At 45.6% G+C, this 13,806-nt stretch overlaps 2 protein-coding genes across 8 annotated transcripts in view; one reads left to right on the top strand and one right to left on the bottom strand.

Moving 5' to 3' along the window:
• Nucleotides 1-13,789, top strand: part of LOC135920799 (uncharacterized) — a 46,753-nt gene extending 32,964 nt beyond the window's left edge. Inside the window, exon 6 of the mRNA XM_065455060.1 lies at nucleotides 13,677-13,789. The gene's annotated coding sequence lies outside the window, so the exon portion shown is untranslated. The remainder of the gene's footprint in view (nucleotides 1-13,676) is intronic.
• Nucleotides 1-13,806, bottom strand: part of LOC135920800 (proline-rich antigen-like) — a 224,553-nt gene that overhangs the window by 186,898 nt on the left and 23,849 nt on the right. The gene's annotated exons all lie outside the window — the stretch shown is intronic.

Raw genomic sequence — 13,806 nt, 5'->3', positions numbered from 1 at the left:
AACGCGTACGCTAGTCAACGAACTCACCAAACGCACGGGTTAATAAAAGCGCGTGTTAGCGCTGTACCGCCGATGCAGTTCTGCTGCATACGCCAATTAATTACCGTTCCCGCTGCAGTTCTTGCAATTTTCAATTCCCCAAGGGAGCTGCTTGGAAACGTACAAAGTTAAAGTCTGACCGACATTTCAGTACTTTTTTTAATGTTACTAAAGAGAGATGCTACATGATATATTTAAAGACAGAACAGCGCCAATCAAAGTAGATTAGCTTGGTGATAAGGCAGGGTCCTCTGCGGCGTAAGCATAATAAGAAAGAATTCAGTTCAGTACAAAATTCACTTTCATAAAGGGGCTACGTTGTGAAACAAACAAATCACTCGGCGTGGTAAGGCTGATCAGACAGCATCGTGGTGTGATGACTTCCAAAACCTGTCGCGAACTTTTCAGCGAAAATGGAACAAAAATACTACAGTAAAAGCTCGTTAATTCGAACCGCATGGGGAAGCCGCTTCAGTTCGAATTAACGAAAGTTCGAACTAACGAAAGTGAAGGAGAGCAACAGTACACTGCGATTTGGAAGCAGTAGGGAATGTCAGAAATTTGGCGTGTCAGAAAGTGATGGCGTGTGCCGCGGGCACACGCCATCTTCAAGTCGAAGCTCTGGGTCCGACTGTGCCACACCACCGATGTCCACAGAAACGAACGTTAGCCGAGGCTTAACACCATCACAATGAATCGCGACGGCCGATACCTCCTAAGCTGAAAACAGAGGTACACAACCGATGAAGACTGCCGAGACGAAGACGCCGAACATGTGAAGGTGGCGAAGGCCCTGATTCGTTGGTTCTTGATTTCAAGCGCAGCTGCGACGTACTTCATTCGCTGTGTTTTGGCGCTTGCCGTGCCATCTCCGCACAACATTAGCAGCTGTACAAGATTTGCAAAGGCTCCGAGATTCGCAACGGGCAAGAAGTCTCGGAGGTTACGTAGAACGGAGAGGCGGCAGCCGCCGCTGCCTTCTGGCTGACCCCGCGTCGGTTAGATTTTTTTCCCGATTTTGCCTTCTCTCGCCGTTCTCTCCGTTTAGGAGGCAATACAGCCTTGTGTGTAGGCCGTAGGCGCATTTCTCTGGCCGTGTGCCAGGCGAGCGTAGTTCGAATTATCCGTGAGGGAACCTTCTCGCGTTCGAATTAACGGACTTTTTTATGCATAGACTTCTGTGGAGCTTGGCCGGACCAAATCGTACAGTTCGAATTATCCATAAATTCGAGTTAATGAAGTTCGAATTAACGAGCTTTCACTGTATATGCTGCCACTATCAACAATTCTCGCCCTGAACTACATATTTTTTAAACACATCCCAAAAAACCACAATATCTAAGATGTCCTCAGGCGGAAAAAATAAAGCTGTTAAAGAAGCACTTGCTTGGTATCATTCCGATAAGACGCAGCGTGATTTATACCCTTTACAAACGAGGCAGGAGGAAAACCTCGCACTTAAAAGAAAAACAGTTATGCATGAAGCAACTAGCAACAGTTCAACATACGCGAAGCCACGCATAAAATAGATGCAAAAACATGAAGTGCGCGGCAGCTAGTGCGAAGATTTACCGGGCCGCACAAAACCGACAATTTCAGTTCTTGCAAGCTTCACTGTAGCTTTAACATACAACACAATGCGCTCATGCATTCGTGCATGCCTAGCTAGCGCAACGCGATTAAAAAGCGGCAAACGGCATTCAGAACTTTAGCGGAATGCCTTCAAACCGCATGCTGCACTGCAGGTCAACTTCGTCGCTTACCCGACTAAATATGATCGAGTGTAAAAAACAACGACTCGACAAAGGAAATGTTCAGAACAAGAAATTTCCTGCCGAACGGCGGCGACCCATTGCTACCGTTGCTCCCACTGATGAGGCTTTGCGGGGAATTATTAGAACCGTATCGCCGGCACGTTTCTGCCGGTATTTCGATGGGTTCCAGCGTTGCTGGAGCCCATCAAGTTTTGCGCTATAATGTGGTACATTTTTTTACGTTTATTAAACAAAACTAGAAGAAAGCGTGCACGCGTCTCTATATCAGCACTTCAATTTAAAAGTTATGCGACGATACAACATCTTTTTATTGAATAATGGCGTCCGCGTAAAGCTTCCAAGAGGTCATCTCGAACCCAGGCATGCGGCAACCATTCCTTACGTAAAGACGGGCGAAGGGAGCTTTCAAAGTACGCTTGCTTCCTCCATCGGTCCTTCACTGTAAGGAGGCCTCATGTAAGGTTAGGAGGCGGTCGAAGGAAAGGAACGTTTCATTGTTTGGGCCAAAGAACGCTCTGCCGTTTCCCCTTCGCCAGTCACGATGCAATGTTTGGACCAATGAATGGCTGGCGTCATGTCCAATTCTATGTATTGGATTGCAGGCCGCTTTCTTACGTAATCCTGCTGACCTATTACACGTTGCTTCATGCAATGGAATCGAGTGGCCTAAACCAACCCGATAGGTGCTGTCCACTCAAAAGTTATCCACACACAAGAGTACTCGTACGCTTTCCTTTACCACAATTGACTACAAGAGAACTCAAGCGAAGATTATTCGTCCCTTTCATGAGCTGTATTTTATTGCACAGCATAACACTTGTTCTAACACTCAACGTGATTTTCACATCAATGGTATCACCGAATTTTATTCTCCATTTCTTCTTTCATATGTCATCGCAGTGACGTCCCGTTCTGTATCATAGACAGAATTGCCGTGCGTCCTATGGTTACCTTTCCTCGCTCAGTAAGGTGCAGCTTGAGTGGAACCGTGGGCACAGATACTACAGTGACAAATTAGCGTTAGATTGAAACAATCAGCAAAGTAATAGAAACTGGACTAATACGCATAACGGTAGCAAGCTGTCCACCAGCTTGCTACCGTTATCATAGCCATCATCATCATCATAGAAAATCATAGCCTTAAAAGCTTATGGAAAAATAATCATCCACAGCCGTATCAGCGTGGGCAAGCTTTAACTCGCATAAAACATAGGCGCGCCCAAAATAGATAAATGGCAAACTTGATTATCTTCGGCGGCCACTCCACTTCTACTGGCTGCCACCCCATATGGTGTCATGAATATATGAAAAATCCGGCTATTGTGCGCATAAAGAAACACAGCCTATCAGACATTCAGCAGACGCTCGATGCACAGCAATAATCTTACTGTTTACCACAGCAGTGAACGTCCAATACAATTACGCACTGAAACTGTTCGATGCATTTCAGATGACAATTCAGAGCGCGCCACAAAATTATAAGCACGCGCCATCCTTGGCTATCAGTCGTGGCCTCTGGCCAATCGGCCGCTACAGCGTGCTCCTACGCTTACCCGCGTCAGCTCTCGCGGCGCAGATAGGCATAATTAGGTTCGTAAGACTGCTATACACCTGTCGTAGAAATTTCGTCTTATGTCGCCAGCTGCGACGGCTTTTTAGGTTTTGTGAATTGACTTACGCTTACTATTGTCACAAGTACTGAAGTTCGCACCTGCGCCACCATTGCATGCCTGCCTATTTTCGACTACAGCGTTCGTCTTTGCAGCGGCGGGCATTGCAAGCTTGCTGATCTTACGAAGAGTTTTAGCTTTGTGAGTACGTTTTGTCGTAAGATATTTTTTACGGCAAAATTTCTTCGTAAATTCGTTTCGTGAATTCCGCCCCATATCTTGATTTACTCGCCCAGATAAACCGAAGTGGCTCGTAAATTGCGACAAACCAGCTGGTGATGGCCACCGTGCTTGGGTCATAAGATGCTGGCAGCTGCGGCATTTACTTTGGCTTTTCTTTACCTAATCACTTATCAAGCAAATGTGTAAGCATCGTCTCATCTTTCGGCCGTAAATTTGCCACTCAAGTCATTCTGTCAACTCATGTGTCTTAGTTACTCACGCACTGACCGGCTGGCCAGCTCTTCTAAAACCACAAACGCCACGCCACCTCTCGCTTCTCCGACATCCTCCTACGCCCTTCTTCTTTCTTTTCTTTCTTCTTTCTTTTCTGCCGCTTTCCCACTCTCCGGCTCTTGTCCCCTCGTCTTAGAAACCACGCATGGAGACGGCAAGCGACCACGCTCATTTTTTTTGCAGTCTCTCCTTTTACAACCAGCCGCCACCGACAACAGCCGCACGTGACGTCACTGTACTAACCTGTTAAAACTAACCTGCCAAGGTTAGGCCACCTTTGACGAAGATAGGACCTTCTATCGAAACGTTGGCCAGCCTTTCTGAGGCACCTTATCCCTGTTTAACTTTTATACCACAGTGTGCTATATATTTCATCTGTCAGCCCCTTCTTGGTTTTGGATTGCCATCATTTATCAAAATACGTGCTCGGCCTCCACGCAGCCGAATCACTTCTGCCCCTTTAAATTTTGTTCTTACCTAATCCCAGGTGCCTCTCTCAAAAGAAAGTGCGATACATTCAGTGAGCGGCTCGCAAAGCCACATCACTTTCACTAAGGCAGCACCTCAAAAACGCTCCTACCCATTATGAGCTTTACGCTGCAGATTACGCTCCATTCGAACTGACATCGCGCTACTTGCGCGCTGCTAGGTTGGAGGCACGTACACGTCTGCTTTCGTTCCTCTAATTACTTGTTATGTGTTCTTTTTTCTAACTGGTCCAGTTCGCCGCCAGGGTTTGGTTTCTCAGCGTCCAGATTGGGGCGAAATGGATTAGGGGGCGCGTGGGCTCGGTTTACCCACTTACATGGATGTCTCAACCAACAACGATTCAACCGCTTCGCACTCGCCTCCTAAAACGCTTTCCAGGTTTTGTTTATTATCTATACTTATGAAACACAGTACACCTCCCCCCCCCCCCTTTCCAGCCACCCTTCTGCGCGAACCCCACAAGAAAAAAACACAAATGTGTCAGACACTTTTCCCTGAATGACGCGCGATACAAGAGTATGAGATCGCGGCACTGGCCTGCATACTACCGTTAGATTTCTTTTCCTTCCTAAAATCAAGGGTGTACAAAACGTAAGAACAATAACCATGGCAAAGGCATACTAATGCGATAGCTCGAAGAAGCTTTTACCGTAATGGGTGCGTTGTAGGTCACAAAATTAAAGTGCATGGCCACAGCTATGCCACGCAGCGAAAAAGACGGGTGTTTATCGACAAAAGTTTTCAAATCACGTTCATCGCACACGTACCAGACGCTGCTTTGTCATTTCGAGAGGATATCTGTCAGCGTTGCCTATAACTCTATTTCTATATGACTAGAAGTCAAATAACCATCTTCCTCGAAAATCTCGTACCTCAAAAATTGCAGGCAAGACCAACCGTCAATAATAGTGCAGCGAAACGATAAGTCATGAATAGCCCTTCTAAACTATTCAGAGTATCCGAATATTTCTTTCTTTGGAAATAACGCTGCAGATATAGCGCTCTTTTCGCCACATTCCGTGCCACTCTCATCACTGCTGAGAATGCCGATTCAAGTATATTTTAACGCGAAGTTTTTTTTTTTTTTTGCAGCGACGCTATACAGAACGCGTAAATTAAAATTATTGGCAAGCAAGCTTTAGGAGTATGGATTCTCCCTTGTGCTTTATTGCTGAGCGGGATGAATTTTCAAGTGGACTTGCGTAAAAGAAAATTTTCTAGGTAGGGCATCGTCGGCAGCTTTTTATATTCTATAAATGCGCTTCCACTTTTGGAAGGTTATTGCGCGTGCGATAGCCGGCAAAAAGACTAAAAATAATTTATCCGCGTTGTTGCGTGCGATGAATCTCCGCGAAAACATTTCAATATCCTGCGTTTAGTGTCGAATGGCTTATGTTGCTCACTCATAGGCGTATTTACCGGGGGGGGGGGGGGGGGGGGGTAGGGTGCACTTGTTCCCCTACTTTCAAAAGTGGGGATATAAAGCATGCCATTCGTGCCCCTCCCCCCCCCCCCCCCACACACACACACACACTTTTGAAAGCGGGCATTTTCTGCTGCACGCTTGAAATTCCCACAAAACTACCGCTAAAGCTAAATTTTCTTTTTTGGTAGAGTGAACACGGGCGCTATAACGTAAACCTATTCCAAACTTTTCTATTCGAATTCTGCAATCAGTCCTCCGCGATTTGTCACAAACTTTTTTGGACCACCTCCACTTCGCCTGTCTGTCACGCGACGTCACGAAAACCGCGATAACTCCGCATCTGACATGACGTATGCACACTGATTATGCATGACTGGACCGAACAAAAGAAAAATAGTTATTTCTGATTCGACGCCTTTTCGCCATTGGACCTCGGCTATTGGTCAAAAGCTTTAGGGCTGCACCGACTTTACCTGTCTGTGACGCGACGTCACAAAACCGCGAAAACTCACCGCGTTATAAAGTGACGTGTACGCGTAAAAGATGCATTAATATGCCAAACAAAACTGATTTTTTTTTCTGAATAGCCGCAGGCTGCCCGTTCAGAAAGGAATAAAAGATGGCTGTCGCCGATCGCTCAGGCACTGGCTACTCGCTCCTGTCGGAGAGCATGGGTTTATTTGTGTGCAATAAAACTTCTCGCGGTGCAGTGTAACGTTTTCGAGCACTTTCGGTACGTTTACGACCTCGTTCTGCCAACTCTTCTTTGCTGAGGGTCAGTTTTAGCAGCATTGTAAACCTTTTGTTGCCTGCCGCCACAATTTTCGACCTGCCACCGCAACCTAAGTAAGGGAAAGCGGCCCAATTGCAGACCCCGGCACCACCCTCTTCATCCGGTTATCGATTTTCAGTGCACTGGCTCGGCGTCATCGAATCCCTCTCCACTTGAGCGTGCTCCTCGCCTCTTGTCAGCCAATTAGATAAGACAAGGCGCTCAGTGTAGGCAATGTTATTCGTTTTTAAAGCCAAGAAAAGTGACCTCCTATAAATGAGGAGAGCGTTTGATTCGGCTGTTCAGACAACACTGCGGGTCAAAGCCCGATGCTTGCGTCGACGCTTACGCAGATTTGACGTCAGGAGATTGGAATAAAAATATATTGGAACAGTTTTACGTTATAGGGCCCCACATAAGTAATGCTTTGCTTTGCAACGCATCCTCTGCTTGGACAGCAAGGATTGTCTTTTGTGATTTCTCGGGACGCCTTGTAGCGGACAACGCGCGTGACTAGCCACACTCGCGTTGCAGAGAACGCCTGACGCTGGGCGGTTTAACGAATGTCAGCTCGCGCAACTTGCGTCATGTCCACTTTTTTGGGAGCGCGATTTCCGTATTCGAAAGCACAATCAGCAGAGTACATGTAACCTGCTGGTGAGGGGGAGGTCCGGAAATGTATTAGAATCAGCCGCGCCCAACGACTGGTGGCACTAAATGCTCATTTACGGCATGAAATCGTTGGTTTATCAAATGCTGGAACTATTTTAATCTCTGTCTAAATATAGCCTACCTAGCGTTGCAGTCGCAGTATATTAACACCATCAACAATCTAATCAAACCTCTTACAGGTATAACTGTCAAATTTCATTTTGTAACCACGACTTATCGTGGATATCCTCGTTATCGCGTTATATCCGCGTTCATTTTGTAATCACGACTTATCGCGAAAATCCTCAGATTCCTTTTTTTTTGCAACTTATTATTCGCTGTTTTCTTTGCCTTTTTATTATGAATCTTTGTAATCATCGCACTTTATGTACTGTCTTTTTCACGTGTGACATGTGACATCTGCAACGTGCATGTCTGCTTTTGTGTCGGCGTATAACAATCTATGTTTTTCACTTGCACTAACTTATGCAAACCTGCAATTTTTATGCTTGTTTTTCTTCTGTACCCCCTCACTGGAATGGCTGAATGGGCGCTGTGTGCACTATATAAATAAATAGATAGATAAATAAATAAATAATGAAAATGACCTTGGTCGAACGTGCAGAGCAATTTCAATACCAATACAACACTGACTTGAATTTTTTCTAAAGGCATATGTCACTTCTGGCTTTAACGATTTTAGTTTCAGGCTGTTTTTAAACAAGAGCTACACTATTACTTGGTTCGCGGCATGAGGAAAAAGAACAGCAGATGTTCCGTATTTTGAAAAATGAGAACCACTTTTTGGTGACGTGTATCGAAAATTCGCACTGTGTAGGTTGCTTATGTATGTACTCTGAAAACAGTTACTGAATGGTCATTTTCTCCCAATTCTTATGCGTTATACATGGCATTTAGTTGTTTCCCCCCGGTATATTTGGTAAAATATTCGTGGCACGGTGTTTATATTTATTCGAAGTACGAAGCAATGTTAAATTATGGGGTTTTACCTGCCAAAACCACTTTCTGATTACGAGCCACGCCGTGGTGGGGGACTCCGGAGATTTCGACCACCTAGGGTTCTTTACCGTGCCCCTAAATCTAAGTACACGGGTGTTTTCACATTTCGCCCCCATCGAAATGCGGCCACCCTGGGCGGGATTCGATCCCGCGACCTTGTGCTCAGCATCCTAACACCATAGCCACTGAGCAACCATGGCGCGTGAAGCAATGTCCTGAGTGAAGAGCGATATATGTTGCATTCCCTGGTGTCATACTGCCGTTAATAGAAATGCTTCCCAGACTCCTAAAACAACAGCATGAGAGACGGTTGAAATTCCGTGACATTAAAGAGAACTTTATTCGCGATTCGTTGGTGAAACTTTCACTTTCCTGCTTTAAATGCAAGCGTTGCAGATTAGCCTACTGAACCGCCGCTTTTCCGGGTGTTTTCGTGCTTCACACGAGATTCGTAGTTTTTTTCTCCGGTGTCCTCGTGGAGCTAAACAAGGCATCTTGTTTATATTTGGGGAAAATTGGGGGCATGGTATGGCCAATGTGTAGGCAATGTCCCAAATGGGTGGGTTAAACGAACATTTTCCAGTATAATACGTATGCAAGTGGTCCATAGCGTTATTAGTCTGTTTTACGAGGGGACTAAAACTTAGACGGCTGCGCTGGCACAGTTACAACTACAACTGAGGTCAAATTCTGCGAACATAAGGAGAACAATCCGCCAAGTTCATGTGCGATGGTAAATGCGTGTTTCTCAAGTACAACGTTAAAAACATTTTAAGCAAGTGTTACAAAGTATCACGCTGCTGCTATTAGCGAGGTTTCCTAATGTCCCAAGAGAACTCTGCGTTTCAGATATTTTATACTTTGAAAGAATAGGCGGCATTTTAAGTGTTAACATTTCTGGCTTGTTTAGGAGCATGAAGAATAATTATTGAACCCTCACTTTTTTTGTTTGCATTTTCATGCGTGATATATTAGTTTCGCCTAGTACCCTCACTGAAATAAAGGAGGTAGTTTCGTTTTGATTGATGACTGTAAGGACAAGACAATGGGTGAAGAGTAGGTGAAGTTCAAGATACATGGGCAATTGAGGCTTTAGCAATAAAATACGTATGCAAGCCCTCTAGAGTGTTATGACCGTGCCTAAGGAGCGGGAGAGAATTCAGCCCGTTGCCCTGGCAGAACTATAAAAGCCACCAAGACCAAATTTAGCGAAAATTGCTGGTACGCTATGGAAACTCTGAGCGAAGTTAAGTATGGTTGGATCAAACACAGCCTTTGTAAAATAAATCTTGTTCAAGTGTTAGAGTGTGTGATATGGCCCCCCACAGCTAAGCTTCCCAGTGTCCCGACATTGCACAAACGGGAAAGTATGCTTAACAGTACAGCCTTTCCCAGCATGAGTGTAGACAGCCTGGGCCAATTTCCTATCGATCTTACCACAAATTTTGATCAACTTGTTAGGGGCAGAAATTGGCCCAGGCTGTCTCCACTCGAGCTGGGAAAGGCTGTACTGTTAAGCATACTTCCCCGTTTGTGCATTGTAGAATGGGAGTTGTTTACGAACTTCCATTTTCCTGCGGTCACGTATACATCGGTCAAATAGGTCGTTGCATCAATATTAGATTGTCTGAACATAGGCGCTCACTAACGGGTAATGCCTACGCGCATGTCGCGCGGCATTGCTCTGAACATAGGTGCACTCCAATATATAAAAACACCACAATACTTTCCGCGCATAAAAATCAGACTACGAGGGAGATTATTGAGGCCTTCTATATCAGGAAAAAATGGTCGCGGTGTGTAAGCATGCCATCGATAAATATGCATGATAGTGAATTTGAATTTTTAAGCCGCTTCATAGCGTAGCATTAGATTAAATGGTTTTGAGTGTTTTTTTGCCCGCGCACTGATAATGACGCCATAGATGGGAGAGCACGTGGCTATGGGTTGTGTACATAAGTGTATGTATGCCTTCGAATAAAGTTAGTTTTGAGTTCAGCGCTGTCCTGTGTGTTCCTGCCTTTTGTCATCGTCTTTTTGCGCTGCCCCTTCAAGATGTTCAACCAGTACCAACTCGCCCAAATGTCGATCCTTCTACACGTTAAAAGACCCCAGGGACGCGATCGGAGATCTTTGTTCGATACGCGTTCTGTTCGGTTGCTGCAACGTCACAATGTGGCAGTATATGCAAAATTTGTGAGAGTGGGGCGGAGAGAGCAGCCAATCGGCAAGCGGTGAACTTCCCGGAAGTTTACTTCCCTCCTTTGTCATCTGCTTGCAGACAGTATACTACAAAACGAAATGTTTCTCGTCTTCCAATGAATGAAATCTTTATCTAAAAGATGTATTTCTTGCTTCTCAAGCTTAAGCACGTTTTCAAATAGTAATACGTGTGACTACTACAATTTATAACTATTAGTTTCTCTGCGTCGTCCCTAGGTGGTGTCGCGCACAGCGATAAAAAAGGAAAAAAAGAAACGACGGGAACACTGGCGCACTTTTCAAGAAGCAACAACAACATTCTAGTGGCTCACTGGCATCCGATGATAGGGTCGAGTTCGCCCCTCAAACAACGCACTATTTGTTTCGAGAAACGAAAGCGACGCCGGAATTCGCTTTCTACCATTTCTTCAAACGCGTTTCGCGCCTCCATTGCTCTCGAAGTTTCTATCGTGCAAGCGAAGTTTCTATCGCAAGCGCCAGTTTCTCGAATTAAACTATGGATTGGATCCGAACGTGCCATTCCGTGGCCAAAACCACCGTTTGTATCCAATCCAATCCACCAGACGCGCCATGCGAAGCCGGTCTCTCGTACGAGCGTATGATCGCTCCAAACTTCCCAACTCCCGTGGCGTTCGGCACCTAGTAGATGACGTGCTCGGTCGCAAGATGATTGACAGGAACGTGTCGTCATTTTGACGACACCGAAAACGTGGCCGTGCGCCGCGGCTGCCGACGTCGGCGGGGAGTAGGCCAATGGCGCGCGCCGGTAACCGAACGAACGCGCCGAACAACGATCTCCGATCGCACCCCAGGTGATCAAAACTAAACCGGGTGCCATATATGGTATATCATGATTTTGCCACGTAAAGCCCCAGAATTTGATTATTCAAGAAAAAGAAGGTAGCCGTGTCCCTCGAGTATTTTCTAGAGGTGTACACAAAATAAAATTATTGAGAGTCTGGTTTCCCAGAAAAACAGCTTGCGCTTATGTTGTACTTCATAGCTGCATGTAATGCCGTTCCCAATTTTACGTCTATTAAACTGAGCAGCTTGTATTTTATAAAAGGCTGCTTTCAGTAATTCGGTGCACTGTCCTAACGGGTAAAATGAAGAAATTAAAGGAACGACATGGCCTCACGTACACGTAGAAATATATGCAAGTCTGCTTTGCTCGTTTAAGGAGATAAGTGTGCTACCATATGCACCACTCAGTTTTAATGGTATGCAAACATGAGGAAACTGTCAAAACAAATTCCTTGCCTGGATCGAGTTGGCAGATTCACAGGATGCACCAAAACCGGCGTTTATATTGACTGGCGACTAGAAACTTGTCAAGCAAAAGTTATCAACCAATTCGAGCACGAACTGGTGCGCCCCTGCTCAGCAGCGGTGACTCTTCACCAGCGGAACCATTCGGAACAGCCCCTTGCATCGGCACTCGCCCTCGAGACTTCGAAGTGCTCTGGCGCGTTACATTCGAACAGAATCGACTATACGATATTTTTTTTAATGTTGAATTATGGAGTAGAATACCATCTGAACAGCAAATACCATTCAATGGGACATATGTTTGTACTTCATTTCCCCTGCTGACACGTTGAAGGAGATCGCCAGACCAGCCATGCAAATTACATTAGTCCTTACTGCCCCGTCTTCCCGATGCAATGTAACATAGGTACTGTCCTTTCCCTAACATGTTGTTCATATTTATTGGCGCGCAAACATTGCCGTGATTCCTTTCCGAAAGCCCATTGGTCCACTTGGGGCTGGTTCCGTCTAGAGTGTACTTAGTGCACTCTAGTTCAATCCGTGATGAGGCCTCTAGCCATGGTCAGTCGCTTGAAGCTTGCATGCGCGCTTCCAAGAGTGGGCCTCTTCTCTGTAGAATTGTTGGTGGCACACAATTAAAGCAGCTGTACGCACGCTCCGAGGCAGGTGGCATTTGGTTCATATATGAGCCCTCTGGAGCCACCAGCGGTAGAGCCCCGCCACAACACGAACCGCGAATACTCCCGCGGCCGGGCCGCCGCCAACGTGGAGGCACGTTCGCCTGGAGTGACCGCACGTGAGGCCGCCGGGCTCATTCGTGAAAGGCAGCGAGTGCAGTCAAAGTATCCGATAATTGTTCATCATTTATATGTCGTGAATATGCCTATGTGCCCTCCGATTTACCGAGAAGTTTAGTCAACCGCTTCTCCTCCTAACGCCAAGCAGTTAATAAATATTAGCCTGGTTTATTTCGCTATAATATTGTTTTCTTCCATCATTGTCCTTGCCCTTTTTATTCCACCAACAAGAAGCGGGCGTGAAACAACATGCAACTAATAAAATTTTCTTACGTAGCTTCACGATCGCAAATCGGTTGCTGCTGTGGTAAACTTACGTTTTACTTTTAGAAAACTTCCAGTGTTTTTACTCTTTGTGTTGAAGACAGCAGTTCATCGGGCTAAAATTACCATTGATAAGCGCCCACAAAATGCGATGGGCGTACCAAAGCAAATAAAGGCGCTAAAAACATTTAGTGTATTAACTTCCTACACCAAAAAAACAGGCCGTCCGTACAATGAACGCGAGCTCGCTAGCAGACGATGCACTTCGCAATGACAGCAGCATTGCAAACGTCGTGCTGTATAATCCATACATGCGCAATCAGTGTCAGCGCCCCCAGAGAAAGTACGTTGCATATGCCGCGAAGCGTGTCTCCGCCCCAATGCAGCTCGCTCGTAGCGCCCTCGCACCATCTTTCCACACGCGGTGGCACAGCGAGAGAGGACCGTACGGCTCATTAGTTGAAACCTAGTTGAAACCCTAGTTGAAACACCCTAGTTGAAACCTTTATTCAACGCAAAAAAACATACAGGTCTGAACGGTCGTAGCAACACTCCTTTAGGAATAAAATATGGAATACAACTTCGCAGATTAGGTCATGGACTTGACAGTTCATGTTCTCCTTTCGTTTGATGCCTCGACTATGGTATTCACCAGAAGGGACATTCACCCTGAGGTTCTGCATTTCCGCATGAATTCCAATCTCTAAATTTGCATCTTTTTTTCATACTTTTTGCGTTTCCATGTCTTCGACTGTTCAATTTGCAGACGCCATGATTCATTCTCTTTAAATGGAACTAATTGCGACTTTTTCTTGCATCTTTCAGCGTAACTTCACGGAGGATCCACGGCTTTATACATTTCGCCGAAAATCAAGATTGCCGAGAGCGAATCACCCGGAATTGCATTGAAATGGCCCAAACCAAAACGATTCTTAACACTCGGTCTCAATTTTTC

The sequence above is a fragment of the Dermacentor albipictus genome, chromosome 1, assembly GCF_038994185.2.
Source record: "Dermacentor albipictus isolate Rhodes 1998 colony chromosome 1, USDA_Dalb.pri_finalv2, whole genome shotgun sequence".
Lineage (NCBI taxonomy): Eukaryota > Metazoa > Arthropoda > Arachnida > Ixodida > Ixodidae > Dermacentor > Dermacentor albipictus.
The sequence above is the reverse complement of the archived record's forward strand: the minus strand, read 5'-3'. Positions and strand labels throughout refer to the sequence as shown.